The sequence below is a fragment of the Haliaeetus albicilla genome, unplaced genomic scaffold (genome assembly GCF_947461875.1).
Source record: "Haliaeetus albicilla unplaced genomic scaffold, bHalAlb1.1 scaffold_39, whole genome shotgun sequence".
NCBI classification, from domain to species: domain Eukaryota; kingdom Metazoa; phylum Chordata; class Aves; order Accipitriformes; family Accipitridae; genus Haliaeetus; species Haliaeetus albicilla.
Genome location: NW_027212478.1, coordinates 763,852 through 787,755, shown reverse-complemented (window position 1 = coordinate 787,755; position 23,904 = coordinate 763,852). Strand labels below are relative to the sequence as shown.

The 23,904-nt window shown below is 56.7% G+C and overlaps 1 long non-coding RNA gene across 1 annotated transcript; it reads left to right on the top strand.

Moving 5' to 3' along the window:
• Positions 1–965: 965 nt before the first annotated feature.
• On the top strand, positions 966–2,433 carry LOC138684192 (uncharacterized). The gene is made up of 3 exons (XR_011323566.1): positions 966–1,072; positions 1,255–1,366; positions 1,549–2,433. It is a non-coding gene; the product is annotated as an uncharacterized lncRNA (long non-coding RNA).
• The last annotated feature ends 21,471 nt before the right edge of the window (positions 2,434–23,904 follow it).

The window sequence follows — 23,904 nt, the reverse complement described above, 5'->3', positions numbered from 1 at the left end:
AAAAGTGGCAGCTCGTGATGGGGCAGCAAGCCTGGAGCCCTTCCAAGCACAGGCTGTTTTGCCCAAGCCATAAGCCCTGGGGAAATGGAGCTAAGGGAAGAGCAGAGCTCGCTCCCGCTCCCGCTCCAGACTTGCACTGGGCAAGAGAGCCCGAGAGAGGCAGGGCACGAGCGGTGCCTTGGAGGTGCAAGAGCAGCAGGCAGGGAGCTAGGCGAAAGGGCCCAGAGGAGCCCTGACAAGGGGCTGTGCTCAGTGCTACAGAGGACAAGAAGCAACCCCCGGGAGCATCCCTTGGAGCCCGGCCTGGGAGTCAGAAAGCTTCCTCCCCCCAGATGCGGGGCACGAGGGCCACCTTCGTGGAGCACGAGCAGCGGGCACCTAGCCACAACGGCCCAAAGGAGCCCTGGCGAGGGGCCGTGCTCAGTGCTGCAGAGGAAGGCAAAAAACCCCCGGGGACACTTGCTAGCCCACCGTGGGGGAAAAAAAGCCTTCCTCCCCCTAGCTGCAGGGCACGAGAGGCCATCTTCGTGGTGCACGAGCAGCAGGCAGTAACCTAGCCAAAATGGACCGGAGGAGCCCTGGCAAGTGGTCCTGCTCAGTGCTGCAGAGGAAGGCAAAAAACCCCCGGGGCCCAGTGCCAATCTGCGCCGGGGGAAAATTCCTTCCTGACCCCAGAGCTGGCGATCGGCTATTCCCTGAGCACATGTGAGCAAGACCTGCCTCCTGGTCCCGCAGGCTGGTCACGCCTCCCAGGGGATGCCCAGCCCCAGATTTCGTCAAGGCCGCTACCCAAGATGATTTTGCTCCTTTGGAGGAAGCTCTCCTCTTCGGGATGCACCCGAGACTCCTCCCAGGCATCTCCCAGAGTCTTTTAGCCTCTGCTCTAACTACCTAATGCCTCAGGTAGCAGCCCCAGACTCTTCCAAGGAAGCTACCCAAGACGATTTTTCTCCTTTGCAGGAAGCTCTCTCCTCTGGGATCGACCCAAGACTCCTCCCAGGCATCTCCCAGAGTGTTTTGACCTCTGCGTTCGGGACCCGAGATCCCAGCTGCCTGCCCCAGACTCCTCCAAGTAAGTAGCTCAAGACATTTTTTTTCTCCTGTAGAGAAATCTCTCAACTCCGACAGCCACCTGAGACTCCTCCCAGGCACCTCCTAGAGTCTTTTGGCCTCTGCTTTACGTACCTAAGATCTCAGGTAGCAGCCCCAGACTCCTCCAGGGAAGCTACCCAAGATGATTCTTCTCTTTTGCAGGAAGCTCTCTCCTCCAGGATTGACCCAAGACTCCTCCCAGGCGTCTCCCAGAATGTTTTGACCTCTGTGTTCGGGACCGGAGATCCCAGCTACCTGCCCCAGACTCCTCCAAGTAAGTAGCTCAAGACATTTTTTTTCTCCTGTAGAGAAATCTCTCAACTCCGACAGCCACCTGAGACTCCTCCCAGGCACCTCCTAGAGTCTTTTGGCCTCTGCTTTACGTACCTAAGATCTCAGGTAGCAGCCCCAGACTCCTCCAGGGAAGCTACCCAAGATGATTCTTCTCTTTTGCAGGAAGCTCTCTCCTCCAGGATTGACCCAAGACTCCTCCCAGGCGTCTCCCAGAATGTTTTGACCTCTGCGTTCGGGACCGGAGATCCCAGCTACCTGCCCCAGACTCCTCCAAGTAAGTAGCTCAAGACATTTTTTTTCTCCTGTAGAGAAATCTCTCAACTCCGACAGCCACCTGAGACTCCTCCCAGGCATCTCCTAGAGTCTTCTGTCCTCTGCTTTACCTACCTAAGGTCTCAGGTAGAAGCCCCAGACTCCTCCAAGGAAGCTACCTTTGAGGTTTTTTTCTTTTTTGGAGGAAGCTCTGCCCTCCGGGATCCCCCTGTGACTCCTTCCAGGCATCTCCTAGAGTCTTTTGGCCTTTTCTTATAAGGAGCTGAGATCCCAGGTAGCAGCCCCAGACTTGTCTAATGAGGCTACCCCGGATGATTTTTCTCCTTTGGAGGAAGCTCTTTCCTCCGGGATCCACCCGAGACTCCTCCCAGGCATCTCCCAGAATCTTTTGGCCTCTGCTTTACGGACCTAAGATCCTAAGAAAAGATAGCTATGAAAAGGCCAAAAGGCTCTGGGAGATGCCTGGGAGGAGTCACAGGTGGATCCCAAAGGGGAGAGCTTCCTCCAAAAAAGAAAAAACCTCAAGGGTAGCTTCCTTTTAGGAGTCTGGGGCTGCTACCCAAGATCTTGCACGAGCAGCAGGCAGTAACCTAGCCAAAACGGACCGGAGGAGCCCTGACAAGTGGTCCTGCTCAGTGCTGCAGAGGAAGGCAAAAAACCCCCGGGGCCCAGTGCCAATCTGCGCCGGGGGAAAATTCCTTCCTGACCCCAGAGCTGGCGATCGGCTATTCCCTGAGCACGTGTGAGCAAGACCTGCCTCCTGGTCCCGCAGGCTGGTCACGCCCCCCAGGGGATGCCCAAGCCCTGTTCTCCCTGAACCTGGAGCCACCTCGGGGCTTCCGAGAGTGGCCAAGTGCCCCCGGCCTGATCGACCTTGGGGGCAAGAATCCTTCCCACGCCTTCGGGCCACCAGCGGGTGCTCCAAAGCACTGGGAGCCCTGGCAACATCTCTGCATCCCACTTCTTACGGCTGCTGCCACTGGTTCCGCAGGGAGTGAGGACGGCAAGCTCTGCAGTGCTCCTCAAGAAGGCATTCCCTTGGTCTTGCCACAGCTCTCCATCCAAAAAAGCCTGATGGCCTCGGGCACCTCCAGGGCTTGGTGGTTCTTCTCGTCTCCAGCAGCCTGGTGCAGCCTCCGGTCTTCCTCCCTCAGCGCCCGGCAAGTAATTCCAGCGGCTCCTCACAGACTTCCTCTGGGATGTCTCTGGGCCGCCTGCCAGGCAGACTGGCAGTGGGACAGGGGAGGCTGCCCCTTTTATAGTGCCCCGGGGCATTGTGACTGCTGCGTTGCCGGGTGGTGGCACTGCGACACGGGGGGGTGGTGTGAGGGGGGCCCCCCGTGCGCAGCGCTGCCCGCCGCCCCTCGGCCCAGCATCCTTCAGAGGAAGGCCTTTGGGGTGCCGGCCCCGGGGGCTGTGTGGCGTTACTGAGTCCAGAAGTTTGGCAGAAAATAAACCGCCTTGCGTTCCAGCTTATCCTCAGATGTCAGAGGGGCTAGGGACGGCTGGGTTTAATTTCTGAGTGATGTCCAATTCGACGCTCTAAGGGTGGTCGCGTTCAATGTGCTGAACTATCACGATGAGGGATGGCCTTAATAGCGTACTGCACTCTGGCTTAGCTGCGTTCAACGCACGAGAATGACCAGACTTCGGGAGTTTGGTTGCGCTAACAAATTATCAAGACTAGATGAATGAGCAGCGCAGTTTATTAAAGCAACGGTACAGGTGCTTTTGGATTGCCCGTGATAAATAGACTGTCTGCAAAGCACGTGCAGGTGACAATACAGTCGCCTACAGGCGCGTTAAATGATGAAAGAAAAGAACTCTAAAGAATTCTAAGTTTCCCGGGGAAGCACTCAGTACAGCCGAGTGTTCAAATCTCACGCAATAGGCAACCCTGTGGCGCGGGGGAGAGAGGCTCAGCCCATCGACTGATGCCAGAAGTCAGCGATGTCCTCCCGACTTGTCTGTGATGGTGTCTTCCCTGACATTTCTCCTCTCTTAAGCCCTTTTATGTTTTCTGAGTTTTTCGGTGGAGCTTGAGTGACTCTAGTCACACATACCTTTCCTTTGATTGGTATAAAGTTCTCTCGGTTTGCTTTTAAAGGTATACGCTAGAGAAAATTCAGAGCGCGTGCTCAGTGGGGGTTGGTCGCACCTTGGAGATGGGTAACTTTGGGGGTGGAGGTGTGTTTTGGTATTATAATGAGCAGAGTTCACCTGAAACATGTCCAGAAGAACAAGATGGGCTTCGTCAGCATCAAACTGCTGACATCCTTGAAGAAGGTAGGCAGCCCGTTGCGTTGGCCAGCTGGGGTGGGAAGTGGCCTCCACGTGGAGGATGCCTGGGTGTCTGGGTGTGCTCTGGCTGTCTGCGGTGAGGTGCTCGGGGAGGTCCAGGCTCTGCTCAGGCTGCCTGTGTCCCGGCAAAGCGCTGGTGGTGCAGAGCTGGGCCCTGCTGTCTGCCTTCAACGTGCTGCAGCAGTTCTCCACCCAGGGAGGGTGGCTGGGGAAGCGGTGAGGGGTCCTCAAACCCCAAGCCCAGGGCTGGGTTCACCTCTTCTGCCCGTGGTTCCCCCAGGCTGCTTTGAGAGAGGAGAGCTCGTCCTCCGGCGCTGAGGCTCCTTTACATTTGGGTTTGGGGCTTTCTCTTTTCTTTTGTTTTTTCCTCCTCCTCTTGAGCAGAATAACCCTCTGTGGCCCCCGAGAGCTGCGGGCGGTGGCGGTGCAGCTGCTCCAGGGGACGGTTTTGGAGCAAGGACAATGCTTGGGGCGAGTCAGCGTGCGAGGCGAGACGCTGAGCAGCAGTGGCACCGGGAGCTGCGCCGTGCTGTCGCCGACGGCACTGCGCCTGCCCGGGGTCCAGCGCAGCTCCCGCCGCCCCAGCGGCACCACTGGGACTGCCCGAAGGAAGGGGCTCGGCCCCCCCCCGACCCCCCGGTGCTGGGGGACCGCCCCGACGGGGACCTCACCCTGCACCTTCTGCAAGCCAGACCCAGAAAGGTGAGGCTGCTTCTCGAAGGTGCCGTTGGCTGCGTTGCTCCCAGGTCGTGGAGCTCGCATGGGAAATGGGCAATAAAAGAGGGATGAAGTTTCCAGGCTCTTTCTGGCCGGTGCAGTGATTTGGGTTTTTTTGGGGGGTTGGTTGTTTTTTTTTTTCCTTCTGATTTCCACTCCCCCCCTTCTCCCCCCGCCACTTCCCGGTCTTGCAGCTGCCCAAGGTGCAGCCAGACAAGGGGAGGAGGGTCCCTGTGTGGCCTGCAGCTCCCTCCCTCGCCATTCTTGGGGTGATTTGGGGTTATTTTGGTGTGTCAGTGAGGCAAAGCTGGGCTCTCCGGGGCTGAGGTCAGTGGGACCCGAGGAAGGCCGTGATGGTCTTGAGGCTTTGAAGGGCTTTGCACCGAGCCCTGTCCCCGCTGGAGGGGACGCTGGTGGTGTTCAAGACGAAGGCCTTGCAGCCCTTGCTGTCGTGTGTGCCCGTGTCCCCCCCGGCCCCCGAGGTCTGTCCTTGTCGCAGGGGCTCTGTGCTGCTTTCTGCGTGGGGCCGTGTCCGTGAGTCCTGCAGGGAGCTGTCTGTCCTGGCTTCCCCACCAAAGGGCTGCTCCCCCTGGGGAAGGGGAGAGGGGAGTCGTCCGCGTCCCGCCCCACCGTTGCCTGCCCCGCTGGTGGTGACTCGGCCCTGGGGGTGGCTCGGTTCCCCTCGGGGCTTTCCCCGGCTCGGATCTGGGGCTCAGCGGGGCTTTTGCACCTCTTGGGTGCTGTTTCTTGGTGCCCCCTGCTCTCCCTCCCCCTCCCACACAGGCACGGAGCGGTTCTGGAGAAGGAGCTTTTAATTGAAAAGACAAGAGGAAAGGTCCCATCCAAGCTGGTCTAACCCCTCCCTACCCCCCTCCCCGGCGCCCCCTTCAACAAGTACCCCCCCTCCTCTCCCACCCCCCACTCCCCCCATCTCCATCCCTCTCACCCCTGTCTAATCCCCGCCCCCGCCTCACACCCCCACGTTGGCCGCAAGAGCCCTGCGCTTGCTGGGTGGCATTGGCAAGGAGCTCTGCGCCTGCCTCTTCCTCCGCTTGCCTGCCGTGGCAGGTGGGGATGGTGGCAGGTCCATCCCCGCATCCTGCCACGGCTCCTGGGGCTCCATCCCGCCGCCGTTGACTATTTTGAGGCTCAGCATGGCGTCGCTGAGCTCGGGGATGCAGTAGTCAGGGGTGAGCATCTCCTCAGGCAGCGAGAGCGAGCTGAAGTCGCGGTGGGGGGTGGCTGCGCCGGTGCCACCAGCGTCCCCAGGCATGGGGCTGCTGCTGGGAGCATGCTGGCTGACCGCCAGCCCGCCCAGGGAGCAATCAAAGAGCATTAGGGCCTCTTGGAGAGCCACGGCAAGGGCATCTCCAAGGGCTTGGCTGGGGGGGACGTCGCTCCCCGGGGGGATGTCGCTGCCCGGGGGTGCCCCCGCAGGGGTGGCCGTGCTGGAGATGTTGATCTTCGCCAGCTGCCCCTCGATGTGCTGGTAGCCGGGGATGGCTGTCAGCAGCGCCGGAGGGGCTGGGGCCACCCCACTCCTCTGATTTTTGTAGGGTACGAGGTATCGTGGTTGGCCCTGGGGGGTCCCTGGGGCTGCCCAGGCCAGGGGGGCCCCGCAGCCCCCGGGACCCCACAGGGCAGCACCCGGCAGAGAAGCGGCGCCTTGGCCGAGCGTGGCGGTGGCCGGCGGAGGCAGGTGGGTGGTTGTCCACTGGATGCGGAAGACGCGGGGGTCGAAGAGGCAGCCACATGGAGCCCTCTGCAGCCCTGTGTGGGTGAGGGGGAGCCGTGCTGGGGCGGGGGGACTCTCCAGGGGCACCCGCCGAGCCGGCCCCGATGGCCGACATCCCCCAGCTCTGGGCCAGGGGCGTGGGGAGCTTGTGGCCGGGGCGATCCCCACAGGGTGAGCTGCTGTGCCGGTGGGACGGGGTTGCAAATCGGGGAGGAGACTCGCATCTAGGAGGTGAAACGGGAGAGGTGGCCCCAAATATTTGGGAAATTCTCTGCAGATGGGCTTTCCTGGGCACGCGCCGCCCGGGCGAGGGCAAGGATGCTCACCGGGGCTTGCTGAACCCCCATGTGAAAAGTGTCGGGGGAAGGGGTGTGATGGGGATGGGGAAGGTGCCAGAGCAGACTGGGGTGCCATACCTGCTGGTGGTGCCTGGGGGGCCTGGGGTGGCTGGGCTGCAGGGAAGGGCTGCTCCTGCGCGGGCAGGCAGCACAGGTTGGCTGAGCCTAAGAGAGAGAGGAGCGATGGCCGGCGGTCACCTCTGCTCTTGCCCCCCAAGAGCGTCCCTGGGCTGCAGGGGTTGGGGTCGGTCCCTACCTCGGGGGTAGAAGGTTTTGGGGAGCGTGAATGGCTGGAAAAGCTGGGGTGCCGGGGGGCCCCAGGGCCCAGGCAGTGGGAGCTGCACTGGTGGCCGCGCCATGGTCCCTTCTGGCTGTTGGCTGCCAAGGACTCTTTGGCGTCTCCCCGGAAGGAATGCGGGGGCTCCCTGTGTTCCGCCCCACCCCCAAGAGCCTCCCCAGCTCCTCCTGGGGAGGGAAAGGGTTAAGGGAGGCTGGGGTGCCCCCGGGGCCTACAGGCGGCTCTCAGGGTCTGCGGGTGCAAATCCTCTTTGCTTTCAACAGTATTTTTCCGGTGGGGGAAGAAGAACAAGTTGATTCAGCCGAGCCGAGCGGGGACCAAGCTGCAGCCGCAGCCTCCTTGCGCCAGATGGCAAATGCGTTTGCGACTGTTGCCCGTGCTTCTGTTCGCTGCGTTGACCGGAGCGAGGCAGAAATAGGAAAAAGGACCTCGAGGGCGCGAAGGAAGGTCACGCGGTGTCGCTCGGTGGCACGCTTTCCCCCAGCCCTCGCTCCAGTAGTGCTGTCAGGTCTTTTAGTCTCCTGATGGGAAAAGCAGCAGCTCTGGATCCCCCTCGGAGGGGGCGGCGCTTTCCCTGGGTGCGTGACACCCAGGAGGAGACGGTACCCGCCGCCGCGTGCTCCCAGAAAAGGACTGGATTCTGCCCAACGTCCGGTGTCGGGGCGCTGGGGCTGTTTGCGCTCTACGGGACCCCAGGGATGGGGTTAGTACATCCCCTCCTCGTGCTTGGAGGATTCGGCACTAGCAAGGACCCCCTGGTACCAAGGACACAGGCCTCTCGCTCCCGCTGTGTGAACAGTGTGTGGCCTGGGGGAGTGGGGACAACTGCCGTGAACCGGAGGCCAAAGATCTCTCCTGGCCTGGATCCTGTTAATTAAAGAGATGGCGCTCTGTTGGTGAGGCACCTCTGGCTGCAAGATTGTGCAAGGCCATCTGCTGCGTAACTTGTGGCAGGGACCGATGCTGGGGGCGTGAAGGCAAGCGCGGTTCTAAAACCATAAAACTCCGTTTCATTTCAGAGCGCAGCTGAGCAACCCCGCTCCTCAACACTCTGCCATCTGCACCGCTGTGGCTGGGACCGGGCAGTGCTGCACATCCCAAAGGCCACCAAGTCACACCCATGTCCCTGCTGCTTTGCCGGGAGCTTCTGCGATGCGAGCGATGTTCTGGGGGCTGATCTCTTGGACTGCAGCTACTCAGTCCCTGACCGGCAGCTGGTCAGGAGGGTTGCGTCCCAGGTGGAATTCCACCTCTCTGACGAGAACCTGGCCAAGGATGCTTTCCTCCTGAAACATGTCCAGAAGAACAAGATGGGCTTCGTCAGCATCAAACTGCTGACGTCCTTGAAGAAGGTAGGCAGCCCGTTGCGTTGGCCAGCTGGGGTGGGAAGTGGCCTCCACGTGGAGGATGCCTGGGTGTCTGGGTGTGCTCTGGCTGTCTGCGGTGAGGTGCTCGGGGAGGTCCAGGCTCTGCTCAGGAAGCCTGTGTCCCGGCAAAGCGCTGGTGGTGCAGAGCTGGGCCCTGCTGTCTGCCTTCAACGTGCTGCAGCAGTTCTCCACCCAGGGAGGGTGGCTGGGGAAGCGGTGAGGGGTCCTCAAACCCCAAGCCCAGGGCTGGGTTCACCTCTTCTGCCCGTGGTTCCCCCAGGCTGCTTTGAGAGAGGAGAGCTCGTCCTCCGGCGCTGAGGCTCCTTTACATTTGGGTTTGGGGCTTTCTCTTTTCTTTTGTTTTTCATCACGACTAGATGAATGAGCAGCGCAGTTTATTAACGCAACGGTACAGGTGCTTTTGGATTGCCCGTGATAAATAGACTGTCTGCAAAGCACGTGCAGGTGACAATACCGTTGCCTACAAGCGCGTTAAATGATGAAAGAAAAGAGCTCTAAAGAATTCTAAGTTTCCCGGGGAAGCACTCAGTACAGCCGAGTGTTCAAATCTCACGCAATAGGCAACCCTATGGCGGGGGGGAGAGAGGCTCAGCCCATCGGCTGATCCCAGAAGTCAGCGATGTCCTCCCGACTTGTCTGTGATGGTGTCTTCCCTGGTATTTCTCCTCTCTTAAGCCCTTTTATGTTTTCTGAGTTTTTCGGTGGAGCTTGAGTGACTCTAGTCACACATACTTCTCCTTTGATTGGTATAAAGTTCTCTCGGTTTGCTTTTAAAGGCATACGCTAGAGAAAATGCAGAGCGCGTGCTCAGTGGGGGTTGGTCGCACCTTGGAGATGGGTAACTTTGGGGGTGGAGGTGTGTTTTGGTATTATAATGAGCAAAGTTCACCCAAAGGACCTGCTGTTGCGTGTGAGTACCCCAGAACTGGGCATGTGTGATAGAAACCAGAAGCAGGGCATTAGCTCAACAGAACCCCCATTGTGTTACCTCCTTGCTTCAGTGGATTCAATGCAGGGAGCAAGCGTTCTCGTTCCGATCGTTCCGGTTCCCTATCCCTGCGATCACAGAGCCTGGCCACGAGGTCTCGGCTCCGCTCCACCCTCTGTGTTCCTTTTCAGAGTCAGCATACCAAGCTCCCCTGGTGTTGCTGACGTCTAAAGTTGCAGGTCACGTTGCTTAGGGAGCTACCACAGAACCGATTCTTTACGTGTGCACTGCGTTCCTCCCTGGAGGTTCACCTTCCCTTCAGGGGCGGCGGGGGGACGTGTGTCATACCGACAAGTCACCTCCAGCAATCATTCCACGGGCTGTCGCTGTGCCCAGGAGGCCCGGGGGTCTCTCCCTGCCCTTGGCGGCCATGCCCTGGGCTCAGCTGCTGGGTGTCCCTGGCGCCTGCTCTGCCACTCGGCTCGCAAGGAGAAGCCTGGTGCTGTTCCTCTTCTCTCGGGCCATGGCAGGAACCAAGCGTGCAGCGCAGAGACCGCCCCTATTAGCCGTCCCCTCTCTGCGCCAGAGCTAAAGCCTGTGCGACCCCGCAGCCAGGAGGAGCAGGGACTTGATGTGGCTGGACACAACCCCTTTTCGTGGGGCGTAAGGGGGGTGATTTCGGCAGCCGCAGCCTGGAGGCAAGCCAAAGTGTAACCAGAGCCATAGGTTGGGATGGTGGGTGCCAAGAGCCCGCCACGGAAGTAAGCCAGGCTTTGAGAAACAAGTGCGCGGAGGTGACCCCGGTGTGGTGGAAGGAAAGGTTGGTCGTATTCAGACGTGGACCATTTGGATCCGTGACCAAAGCCCAGCCAGGCAAAGGACAGACAGCTCTTCCAAACTGTCAAAATAGCCCATTGCTGCTATTGCCGTCACATCCCCTTGTCCCACTGAAACCCAGCTGCGCAGCCTTTCTATTAAACACACGCGTTGGCCGTGTTTATACGGGATAGCAAAGGCGCTTCAGCCATGGGTGAAACTTCCACAGCTCACCTGTGACTTGAACCTTTCTGAGAGTTCTTTGCCTACCTCAGTTTGTGGGAAGATGTTCGGATCTTACCTCAAACCCTGGCAAGTCTCCTTTTCCTTTAGGATTTAGTATTTTGAGTACTGAGAGATTAAGAGAGGTAGTCTCCTTGCCATTTTGTGCGTTGGTGCCAAAATGGATCTGTACCTTCAGACTATGTAAATAAGGGCATGTAGGCCACAGACATTCCTTTGGTTGTGGTGATGCCAGAGGTGAAAGACAGGGGTTTGGTTCCCTCTGCAGGAACTCTGCAGAGATGTAGAGAGCATGCACGGTTTCCTCACCGTTCCTTACCAAGGCACCAAGGGACACTTGCTACCACGCTGTCAGGGGAGGTTCGGACTTGACATGAGGAGACATTTCTTTGCCAAGAGGGTGGTCACACCCTGAAACAGGCTTCCTGGAGAGGTGGTGGATGCCCCGTGCCTGTCAGTGTTGAAGAGGCATTTGGACAATGCCCTTAATACCATGCTTGAACTTTTGGTCAGCCATGAAGCGGTCAGGCAGGAGGACTAGTAGGAACTTGTAGGTCCCTTCCAGCTGAACTATTCTATTCTCATTCAGAATGTGAATAGAGAAGAAGAAATAGTTTTTCCCACTTTGTTGGAATTTGACAGAAAGTAAATTAAAGATGCCTTGTCCAAAGTTGCACAGCAGTTTAGCAATTGCATTTCAAAACGGTGTTTTGGCAGTTGAAGAAATTACACTGCCAATAGAGCTGTTTAGGAAAAAAAAGGAGTAGTTTTGCAGAGGATGTGTGAAGGCCTCTAGAAAAACATCTTTAAAGAGCCTGTGGATGTTTCCCATGGAAAGCACTGATTTTGTTTGAAAGCTAAGGCTCTTTCAGCTTGGGCATCTTTTAGTTTTAGAGCAAAAACTTAGTATTTCTCAGAGGAAACAGGAACTCGTACAAATTGAGTTGAATCCTCAGCTTCCTATTTAAAAATGTCTTTAAGGGAAGCGTACCATCAGGCCACAACTGTGCAATGGCATTAGTCCCGAAGTTAATCCCAATGGCATTAGTCCCTAAATTAATCCCAGATGCATACCAGTTCACAAGGAAGCCACCTACTTGGTTGTCTGATTCATGAAATCTCCCCTGGCATGTAAGGCTCACATTGAATCCCATCCTACCATCACCTTTAACACACTTGTTTTACCCACGCTTTTATGCTTCATAAAATGAGCTTCCATAAGTGTTAGCAACTCCAAGTCAGCACCCATTCTTTTGATAAAAATAACCTGCTACGAGTGTCTGAGCAATCATAGTTAAATTATACCACCACTTCCATACAGTTCTGTAACAATATTCCTCTAGTGGTTCTGATACAACAGAGCTTCTCTATCTAATAGTTAATGGTAACACACTTTGATAAGTAAGGAACACATAGATCAATATACTTTTCCAGGGGAAAATATTTTAAAGACTGTACATTAGTATAAATCAGAAGGCAAAACCCCTCAAAGTCTGGAGGAAGATGCAAAAGTGCTTCTTTGCAAGAGGGTTTTTGTCCACTCTTACTTAAGTCAACTGAAGGGAAGATCTGAATAAAGCCACGGTGCCTTCTCCCACCCGACTCTGGCCATTCACCGAGATCCAGTGCTTAGCGCTGTTCCCAAACAGTTTCCACTGAGACTGGATGAACTGTCAGATGCTACCATGATTTATAAACTTAAGCTCCCAGTCTCTCCTGCCATTTCCACATCCACTTCTTCCCTTTCTGATAAGGCATGAATCATCATCAGAAATCCCTCTCCAGCCCATTAACAACCTAAACATTGCACAGGCTCATAGAAGTACACAGGTGACTATCGTTACATCTGCCTCCGTATTAGAGGGATCAGCACTGTAAAAATACCTGCAGTCAGCAAATATTCGTGTTGCATTTATGAGCATTTTCATTCCAGTACACACATTATGAAACAATATTATGGTGGTAGGAAGGCTAGGTAGGTATTCCAGCAAGGAAGACTGCTTTGCTGCTATATTAATACCTTATATTATAGTGCAATAATCCTGTGCTCTACAGAGTCTCAGACTGGTTCATTGGAGTGGGGCGGGGGGGAAGTGTATGGCTTTAAACAGCTTGCAGTATTGGGTCAAAAAAGGCACAGATGTTGCAGCAAATCCTTGAAACAACATAAACTCACCATGCTCATCTGAGCCTATCCAAAAAAGTATTCACCGTGGCCAGACCAAGGGTTCTGTGCTGTGCCTGGCTAATTCAACAGCAGGGCACCCTGCGTGGGAGAACCACTAATCCTGAAACGTAGCATTAAAGAAGACGAGACCAAGGCTACAGAGACTTTTGTGAAACTGAGCATAAGAAAAGAATCATACCTTCCTGAGCCTCAAAAGAATTTCTACAAAATCTTAGATATTTCTGCGATGACTTCAGGAGATAATCTTACAGCAAGTGACTCCTAACAGAATTTTCAGATGCCTTTAGGAATAAGGAAGGACTCTAGTAATCTCTCACCCTCATAGGCAGTCTCAAGAAAGCATATGCCTGAGAAACAGAGGAAAACCAGAGTGAGGAGATGGGGAAGTCGAGAACGTTATTCGCAGTAGCTGCTCTCATTTGACCAGATCAAGACTGGCACAGTGTTAGCAGAGGTACGGAATAGATGTGAAAGCCTCAGACGTTTCTGCCCAGCGGGTAACACTGTGGGATGTAAATGGTAAGACTGCATGCATTTTTTTCGCAACACAGTAAAAAGTGAAGTTAAAAATACCAAATCCACCAGACCAAAAAGATTTCCATCCTACGCAAGTTATGAGAGGAAAAAATCCTCTCAGGAGATTGAAAGAGAGGTACTCCATAAACACGCACATCTGTGGTTCCCAAGCCCATCGTTCAAAACTTCTGTCATCAGTTTATTTTCTCCCATGGGTCTTCTCCAATTCAGTAGCTGTCACTCCAGTGAAAACCACAACACAAAGCTGACATTTATTGAAGGTGGGCAGGGCCCCGTGAACTCTACTGTGGCAGTGCAGACAAATCTAAACATCATCTTTACTCACAAATTTCCATTCAGTTCAGTGAAAGCAGAATTGCCTCTGAGGTGTGGGAATAATAAAGAGAAAATTCTCCTTTTGGTTGCACCTAAGAACAGGCTTGCAGAGGCGCTGGTGGGAAGCCTGCTGGAAACCAAGGGGCCGCGTGGGAGTCAGGGAAAGCAGAATATGCTTTCCACCACCTAGAAAAGGAGCATGTGGATGGGGGAGGAGGATCGAGCAAGAGAGGAGGAGCTGAGACTTTGCCAGAAGAAATAGGAGGGCCCCATGGTGCTGACCGCCCAGGAGTGCTCCGGGATGTCACGGGGAGGCTGGCACGCTGGTTCGAAGCACAGACCGCTTTCCCCTGCTCCTTTTCCATGCGGGCACCAGGACACGGTAAAGCAAAACCCGGGCAAGGTCAAGCTGGACTTGAGTGGCACGAGTGAAAGGGACAGGTGCCCGAGCGATCTTCTCTTCTGTCCTGCCAGTCAGAGGTAGGGGTGCGTAACCGAAAAAGCCGGTCGAAGAAACTCTCTGAGGCTCGATTTTGGAGTTTTAGAAAGCAGGCATTCTTTATTGCAGCGCTGGATGCACGGGGGATCGTTCTGCCTATCGTGCATACTGTTACCTACAGCAAGGCAAGCTTATATTGTTCTAATCATATACTTATTTATGTTATCCTTGACATAGTGTCCGCCCTTTGGGCATGCGCAGTGTGGCTCATCTCTTTTTCCTAGTTAGCTAGCCTTGGCAGGTTTTAATGGCTGGATGCACCAATGTCTGTCCCAACAGCAGGTGGGGGACAGGGCTCTGCCCTTCGTGAGACCCCTAGCCCCTGGAGTGGTGGCTGGAAGATGGGTAGGTCAAAGGACCCTGATGGGAGCCCTGCAGGGCCTCATCCATTGGACCGACGGGCACCTTCCCTTGTCACACAGAGCATCTCATGGGCTGGAAAAGGGATGCTCTGGAGAGCTTCTGGCAAATCTCTGGAGAAGAGCTTCTCCCCGCCTCTCTCCCAGGGGCTTTCTCGGCTCTGGTGCCCTTCCCAAGGACAGCCCCACAGGTGGGTGCAGGAAAGAACAGGCAGCAGCCACAGCGGTCAGCACGGCGGGAAAGCCAAGGATAAAGCCTTATCACCCAAGTGGGATAAAGCCTTAATAACCAAGTGTGCTGCTCCTCGGACAGGAGTATTCCTGCCTAAGCTCACCACACTTTTCCTGCATTTCCCTGTGGCTTTCGGCAGGATATGAATCGCTCTTCAGTGCTGGTGGTCGCTCCCCTCTTTCAGTAACAATTGCAAATTTTCTTCCTGTTGGACCCGCCTCAGTTCCAGTCTCTTGGGGATTGAAAGCTGGCACAGCATGGGTGCCAGAGACGTTCCCACAGCTTGGCTGGCGTCCACAAGGAGGAGTCTGTCTTTAGCCACGATGGTCATTTCCAGGGAAAACAGCTTGTTGTATTGACCAGGACCCTACGCGGACAACAGAAGAGCAGGGATGTGGCCATTTGCCACAAGTCCAGTGGAGCAGGCTGCTCAAACACAGCCCACGGTGACTTTCTGTGCTGCTGGGCCTGTGGGGACAAAGGATTAAGCCTGAATTACCTACATGAAATAGAGCTATCGCTAGCCTCGTGCAACGGCACCCAGGAGCTGGTCCTGAAAACCACCAATCCAGGACACGGAAAGCTTTTAACCGCTGTGGCTATTCTGGAATAGACTGTGCCGTGTGCATCCATTTCTATTAACAACGCTTCTCCTGCAGCCCAAAAGGAGTTTGAGAGCTTGCTTATGGCTAAAGGGGGTTGGTGGCCTCGGGTGGTGGCTGAGGCTTGGGGCTTGCATTGCCCGTGACCAGCTATGATCACAGAGTGAGAGAGGAAAGACTTTCCCTGGGGAAGAGGCACCAGGGAGTGGTTGAGGTAGAGGAAGACTTCACCATGGTTTTGCTTGTAGGTGGAAAGTTCTGGATCAGAGAGGAATTCTACATCTTCCGTAGCATGGCACAAGTAGAGTCTTCTGTTGGTACCAAGTAGAGGCAGAATGTCAGGCAAAGTGGCTCATTGAATGGGAGTGATCTGGGGAAATTTACTTGGCTATTAAAAGCCCCATTGCTCTAGCAGTTGAATCTTTTTTCTCTAGTCCTTTTTTTTTTGGAAGGGGGTGGCAGGAGGGGCATGGATAATTTATCGTCATACCTACAAAAACAGGCATTGTAGCAGTCAAGATGGAATATGCCTTTCTCACGTCCCTTTTCTTTTTTGAACATGCTGAATTCAATCTGCTGATCAGTAGCCCACTGAGTTCAATAGACGCCTTGGATTTTTATCCTTCGGCTCAAGAGCTAGACCCAACCTCCTGTCGTTGGTGTTAGCACAATTAATGCAGATAATCTGCTATCTTCTACCTAATAATCTAGGCTACATCCTACCTAACGATCTATGCGAGAGTACAACCCGATCCAACGTTACACGCAACATCAGCACTGTGAAGAGCTGTGACATTCAAATGAAAAAGGAGACATTTTGAACACCTTTTAAGAGCTTGCAGGAATACAAAGGGGAAGCACTGTGTAAATAATACTCAAACCAATATGGATTTTCCCCCTAAATATCTGAACCTCCTGTGACAAGTGATGGCCTATCAAAGTGCATGTCTGCCACCCCTGCACTGCACCACGCGGGACCTGTTCACGTTCCCTGGTCTGGGAGATGGGGCAGAGCGGACCCTCCGGCAGCTTGTGGCACACAACCGGGAGGAGAGGCTCATGTGCCGGAGGGTCCTGCTGTCAACCCGGGGGATCTTGACAGGCTGGAGAAAGGGGCTGACGGGAACCTCCTGTAGTTCCCCAAGGGGAAGAGCAAAGTCCTGGAGACCTGGGGAGGAAGAAGCCCTTGCGCCAGTAAATGCTGGGTGACACCCAGCTGGAAAGCAGCTGTGCAGACACCTGGGGTGATGGTGGACGCCAAGTGGACCGATTTCGAGCCAGAAAAGTGCCCCTGGGGCAAAGGCGGCTCACTGCCTCCTGGGCTGCAGTAGGCAAAGCGTTGGCAAGAGGTGGAGGGAGACGGTCCTTCCCCTCTGCTGGGTCCGTCCAGCCCGCCCGGGGGTCCCCAGTGCCAGGCACAGACGGCCATACTGGAGAGAACTCTCACCCCGGTGCCCCTCCCACTTTCCGTTGGGCTCAGAATGTTGGTCCGTTGGGCTCGGAATGTTGGTCAGTTGGAGGCCACAGCCACCAGAGACAGCAGCACGGAGCTGTGCTGGCACACAGGAGCGCTGGGAGGAGGCAGGATCTGGCCGAGCAGCACCTCGCCGGCACCGGCACCTCGCCTCCCATCCCCGCTGTCGCCGACTGGCCCGCGTCCTTGGTCCACGGCGAGGGTCCTCCTCTCCCGGGCAGGATGGGCCAGGCCAACTGCTGCTGCGGCTCCAGGTGGGCTCTCCCTGTGCCTCGGGGGCACGGCCGGGACCCGCGGCAGCGGCGGCGGCCTTTCTCATGCCCGCCGCTCTCTGCTCTGCAGGGAGGCTCTCACTGACGCCGAGCCGGTGCTGAGCACGGACGTGCGGCTGACCCGGGGCCGCAAGAGGAGCGAGAGACGCCTTCTCCTCCTCCAGGAGGAACTGGTGATCGCCAAGTTGCAGTAAGACCCTCAGAGCCCAGCTGCCTTTCCTCCAGCCCTGGCCCTGGCCCCGGGGCAGGGACACCCCGGCAGCAGCCCCAGGCCCCGGCACCTTGGTGGGTGCTGGAGGCGCCCATCGCTGTCCGTCCGTCCCAAGGGCAGTTGGGGGACAGGGCTCTGCCCGGGGGGACCCCCAGGAGGCCACTTCCAGCTCACCGCCGGCCTCTCCTCTCTGCTCTCTGCAGACGCGGCACCAGCGTGCGCCCACAGCTCCGCCTGGCCCTGGACCAGCTGTGGGTGCTGAGCGGCGGAAAGGAGGCGGCGGGGGACGAGGAAGAGGAGGAAGGCGGCGATGAGGACAGGACCTCCATCCTCCTCGTCTGGCCCAGCGGCTCCTGCGTTGCCACTTTCCCGTGAGTGCCACGGCCGGGCGGGAGACGTTCCCAAGCACGCCCACGCCATCGTGAGAACGGCCTTTGCCCTGCGTGCAGAGCCTGGGCAGGGAGCAAGCAGCACGCCGGCAGGGAGGGATGGGGGCATGGGCAGGTCCCGCATCCCCTTTGGGTCCCCAGAAGGGGAGGGCGAAAGCAGCTGCTCTGGCAGGACACGGGGAGCCAGGGCTCGGGCAGTGCCTCTGTCCTGCCCCACGGGGCTTCGTCCCGCTCTGGCGTCCTTCCCCACGGGGCAGGGCTGCGCAGGCGCCCACCTCTGCCCACGGGCTGGGGGGCAGCGGGGCCTGACGCTGGTTCTCCTCTCTTTCTGCAGCTCCCAGGCGCTGAAGGAGCTGTGGGTGGGCACGCTGCTGGGGTAAGCCGCGGGGATGCTGCAGGTGCAGCCGGATGGGGGAACACAGCTCCCCAGCTGGGGAGAGGTGCCCCCGCGGCTGCCGGCAGCTCTCGCTCGGGCAGAGCTGCCGCACAAGGGAGAAGAGGCGGCTTGGGGCTCAGCCAGCTCTCTCCCTGTCCCTTCCCGGCGCACAGGACACCAGAAGGAGCCAAGAGAGCCCGGGTGACGCCTGTCCCGTCAGTCAGGCTCCTGGAGAAGGAGCTGGGCCGCCGCCACGCCGTGAGTGCCTGCCCGGTCTGGGCTCTGCCCCCGAGCCCTGGTCCTCCAGCCGAGCGAGCGGCAGAGGCATCGCTGCTCACCTGCCTCCGCTCCTTCTCTCTTGCCCAGTGGAGGACATTCAGCGCCGGGAGCCTGGAGAGGCTGATGGAGGGCCAGGCCGAGGTGAGAAGGGCTGCCTTTCGCCCGCCTCTGGCTGTGCCAGCACGTGCAGCCAGTGGGGTGAGGGATGGAGGGAAGGGTGGTGCCACTCGGGGAGCGGAGAGGGTTGGGGAGCCACTGGGAATGCCGGCACATCCTCGCCGGCGGTGCTGGGGGGAAACCTGCCCCGCGGGGCAGAGAGCCCAGGAGGGCAGAGGGTCCCGGCTCTGCCGCGCTCAGGCTGCTGGTGCCAGCTGGCAGCTCGCCGGCGGCCCTTTGCGCTGCGGGGCTGCTCTCTGAGCGCGGCCTGGTTCTTGCAGGCTGGTCCCAAGCAAGGGCCTCCGACGGTCCCGCCGAGCAACGGAGGGGAACTTTGCCACGCACCGGGTGAGTTTCGGGAAGAATGGTAAGCTCCTGCAAGCGCTGGAGCTGTGCTCACTTGTCCCTCGAGTGTCGCCATGCAGGTTGGGCAGCCCGAGGCAGGACGTCACCTCCAGGAGGAAGGACACCCGCTGGGCAGCGGCCGCTGGACGTGGTTCTGCGGGGACACGGAGCCTCTGCTGCTGCCCATGGCTTGGAGGAGGACAGGGCGAGGGCTGGGCCAGGCTCTCCTCTCCTGGTGGCGTGCCGGCTCTCAGGAGCCTCCCAACTGGAGCTGCTGAGCCGGAGCTCAGAGTTCCAGCTGCTGGCTCCCTGCCCGTCCTGCTGCACCGCTCAGCACCACGCTGCGGGCAGGGCAGGCCCCGGGAGCGCTGGCCTGGCGGTCTCTGTTGACAGGCTCTTACTCTGCTTTCCTTTGCAGCAGGAGGGAGCAGCAGCAGGAGGAGGAAGAGGAGGGGGCTGCCCTGGCCCTTTGCTCATCGGAGGACCCCGGCCACTGCCCAGGCGCCAGGGCAGGCGGGCTCCGGCTGCAGCAGGGCGCTCTTTGGCCAGCCCCTGGCAGCCCTCTGCGGGGAGGACGGCTCCCTGCCCCGGCCCATCCAGGTAAGCCAGCCTGGCCGGGGGGGTCCCCAGCCCTCCAGATGCTCCGTAGAGGCGGTGGGAGCCCTCCCTCCGGCTGCTGCACAGGGGACACGGGCGTCCCCAGGAGCTCCGGGGATGGCGGCTTGGGCTCTTCACCCCCAGCAAGGAGCCCGCTCTGGGGCAGTGCTCTGGCCACCGCTGTCGGAAGGCAGCTCCTCAGCCAAGCAACTGTCCTCCTGCCTCTCCTGCAGGAGCTGCTGGCTGTCCTGCACCGGGAAGGACCGTCGACGGAGGGGATATTCCGAAAAGCCGCCAGCGGGACGGAACTTCGGGAGCTGCGGGAGGCCCTGGACCGCGACGCCAATGTTGACCTGGGAAGCCAGCCTGCACTCCTGCTGGCCGCCGTCTTGAAGGTGAGCGCTGCTGACCTGCGGCTGGAGGAGCTCCTGGCCGGCCTGGAAACTTCAAAGGCTCACCCGGAGCCCTTGGCATTGCAGGACTTCCTCCGAAGCATCCCCGACAAGCTGCTGGTGACCCACCTCTATGAGGACTGGGTGGCAGCCATGGAGAGGACCAGCAAGGAGGAGAAGGTCTCCAAGCTGAAAGCGTAAGTGTGGGCAGCAGCCTGCCTGTTGAGCAGGAGCCCTGACCGCTGGCTGAGAGCACCTGGAAAGCTGCGCAACTCAGCCGCTGGCTCCCCCCTGCCTTGGACAACAGGCCTGGGCAAAATCTGCTTTGTCAACCTGGTGTCCCTGTTCCCTCAGGGTGGCCGAGAAGTTGCCTGCAGCCAACCTCTTCCTCCTCAAGCGGCTGCTGTCCCTCCTCCAGCACATCGGCCACAACGCAGCCACCAGCAGGATGAGCTGCAGCAACCTGGCCATCTGCCTTGGGCCAAACCTGCTGAGCCCACCCAACGAGGACCTGCTCCCGCTCCAGGCCATGCTGGAGGTGACCGAGAAGGTGCGCTGTGTTGGCAAGCCGGCTGCAGCCTTGCCGGCCCATCCGAGCTTGGCTGCTCAGAGGTCCCTGGCTGCCTCCTCCCTTGAGCAAATGCCGGTGGGGTGGCTGCCCGCAAAGGCAGCCCCACAGCCACAGCCGTCTGTGCAGAGGCAAGGGTCGGGAGTGAGAAAGGCTGCTTGGTACAACTTCAGGCAGCTGGGTTGAGACCAAGGGTTTGATGTGTGCAGGTGAACACGCTGGTGCTGTTTATGATTGAAAATTGCGGCGACATCGTTGGGGAGGAGGTGGCTGGCCGCTCCTGTCCATCAGCTGGGGAGTCGCCAGCCCCCACGGACGGAGCCAGAGGTATGAGGAGGAACTGAGGGCTGTCCCAGGCTGGGGCTCTGGATACCAGAAACCTCAACGTCAAGAAGAAAACCGGCGTAGGGCTTGGGGTGGGTTTTGCTTTAGGTGTGCCTTACTTCCAAAGGCTTCATTGCTGCACATGGTTTTGCTTTCTAGACCTGCGTTTGGAAGAGCAAAGTGGCCCTGCAGGCAGAGGAGACCAGGGCCACCAGGCAGAAGCCATTCTGCATGCATCCCCCTCTCTGGACGTCCTCAAAGGAGCTGGGGGAGACATGGTGGCGGAGTCCAAAACGACAGAGGTATGTCAGCTCTGCTCCACAAGCACCGTGACAGCGTCTCTCGGGTAGGAGGGTAGTTTCTGAGGAGGCCAAGTAGCTGCTGGGCCTCCTCCGGCCAGCCGATGGCTTGTGCGTTTGGGGTTCCTCCTCCTCCCCCACGGAATCATACATTGTACGGAAAACTGGAAAGGTCCTTTCTCAAATGCATTAGGCATGTGCTTAATCCAACCAAATACCTACAAAAAGACAGCGGGGAGTAGCTGTCAACTTGAGAGGGCTTTTGCTCAGATCCTACTTCATCACAGTTTCATCAAGTCTGTTTTGGGGTGGGTGGACTGTGCAAAATGTGGACGATGCGAAGCAGCATCTTCCCCGGAGAGCTAAGGTGGCAATTTGGCAAGCAGTCCCTTACTACTCCAGGCCGTCCCTTGCCACCCCTTAACTCCAACAATTCTGGTTTAGGCACCTCCAGCTTTGCCTCCAGCCACCCTCAAGAGCACAGCAGAGCCCCTGCCACGCCCGCAACAACTGGGCAGCGTTTCAGAGGAAAGAAGGTAAAACGAGTCACTTTGGGTTAAAATCAGAACTGTCTCCGCTGGATCGTGGCCTTACCTATCTAAGCACACTGTGGGATGGAAAGGTTTGCAGGCTCTCCTCGGGACAAGGAAAAGAGAAGAAACCGAAGGAGGAAACAGGCCTGGGGAGATGAAAGCTGTGCAGAAAAAAAGAGGAGGAAGAGAGAAAACGTATTGGGGGATCGCAAACGGAAAAGATGCAGGAAGGTCCGGCAGGTCGAGAAGCCCAGGTGCGTACCAGGCTCTGCTGCTGCGCAGGGTCTGGCAAGAACCCCGTGGCCGCTCCCCAGGGGCTCCCCAGCGAGCCCTGCTGCATGGCACAGGGGCCCTGTGCATCTCTGCGCGCGCACAGCTCTCTAGGGGCATTCCCCGTGGGGATAAGGCACCAGAGCCCTCCCCTCGGCAATGCCAGCCGTAGCTCGCTCTCTTCTGGGCTATGAGCAATTCCTCGTCAACGGTGTTCCCCAAAGAGAGGGCAACCAAACCCTGCCTCTTCCTGCCGCTGTGCATTCAGCAGTGCTCTCTGACTCTGTCCTTGTAGGTGCCGTTTTCCTGTTACCGGCTGAACCCCTGTGAGTCCTGGGCCCACCCCCCACCGCAGTTGATGTTCTCAATAAAACGATATTTTCTCTCTTCTGAGTGTGTCCGCCGTCGGCTGTTCTGGAGCGGGGAGCTGCTGTTTGGGGAGGAGTTTGGGATCGTGCCTTGTCCCAGCATCCTTGCCGGCGGGCATGAGGGCTGAGTTCAGGTGCTTTAGGAGTGAAAGCAAGGCACAGAGTTGCACAGGAGGGTGGAGGTTGGAAGGGACCCATGGAGCTGCAACTGGTCACCCAGCTCCTGCTCAGATTTTGGCTAATACTCATCTTGTGCTAAGGCCTGCCGTATGCTTGGAGCCATGCCATTATCTCAGGTAGAGGGCAACATGTAGGTACAGCAGGTTGGCCAAGAAGGGCTAAAGCTCCTTATGCAGCCATGGTCACCTGCAGCTTGTTGTCCCCTGTGGCTGTCATCCTTGCATACCGATTGTCTGGTAGTTTCTTCAGAACCCCCTCGCTCACACCGATAATATATAAATAATATATAAATGGTATAAACCAAACTTCCACACTGGGCACTATAACTACTCCTCTCAAATGATGCACCTCTTATTGATCACAGAGAGCAACAACAGGAAGGTTTGATTCAGTTTGCACAGAATAACTGAACTAAATATTCTGCTGTCTATGGAAATGCAATTTTAAAAAGGGGCTTAAAAAACCCAAGCTCTTTGGAACTGCACTAGGTTCTTTCCCCTTGACAGGAACAGCAATGCTCCACACTTGAAGTGAACCACTGACAGGGTGCATTTTCATGTTAATTGTCGCAGACACTGGCAATAGGAAACAAAGCACTGTAAATATCACTCCTTTCCTGCCTTTAAGAACTTAACAGTGATAGTCAGACATGGCAAGGGGAAAAAAGTATGTAGCAGAAACAGAGCTATGAGGGTGCTGAGGGCTGGGGACCTCAAAAGTCTAGGCTTGTGCTTTTGCACATCCACTCAAGCTAGTGCTGGCTGAATACAAAACACAGGTGCTGTGATTCTCTGGCATTCCCTGCCCATTGTGCATTTTGTATGAGGGGCTTCGAAAACAAGAATTAAGGGAGAGAGTCTCTGGCATGAAGGTGGAGAATTGATGTATGAATACAGCTTTCCCTTGAGAAAGAAAAAATGACTGTTGCCCATGACAAGCAATCAGAAGGATGCATCTGGTACACTATTAGGAGACGGGTACATGGGATAAAATGAGACTAGATATATGTGAGACTTTGAATAAGATGGAGAATCCAGTGACGGGTGGAGCAGTTGCAGAGGGAGACCTTCATAGCAGCATTTTGCACAATATTACATGTGAAGACAAGGAGAAAGGGGGGGGCAGGGTTGATTTTCTTCCATGGTTTTGGGGTTCTTTTTGGTCTTTGCATCTGGGGGTCTGTTGAAACCTCTGTGTCTGAACATGGAGAGATTTTCGTTGAAATGCTGTATACCTTTGAGGGCAACCCAAAGCATAGCCTTATACTTACATATCTGGTACAAAGCATAGAAATAACAGACTTTGAGAATGGCCATAGTAACCAGACAAGACACAAAGAGTTTCTAAATCCCAGTAGCCCAATGGATAATAACACTGGAGGCAGGTTCATGCTGTAATTTGTATTCAAAGCCTGAATACTACAGAGAGACCATTTCTTGTACCTGGAATTCAGAAGAGACCCACTATGAAGATACAGCTGGAAGTTAACAAATAGGTGTGATCTCTTATCACCTTAATATCTGAGATGAGTCAGTTTGAGTTTTCATTTTCTCCAAATAATATACAGCAATCTACGGGAGGAAGTGAAAACGGCAAAAATGAGTAAGGAAAGATTGTTTGCTCTTTCTTATACACGGGAATTAGCAGGCAACACATGAAATTATTAATCACAATAAAGGAAAAGAAGAACATCTGCACACAATACGTAATTAAATT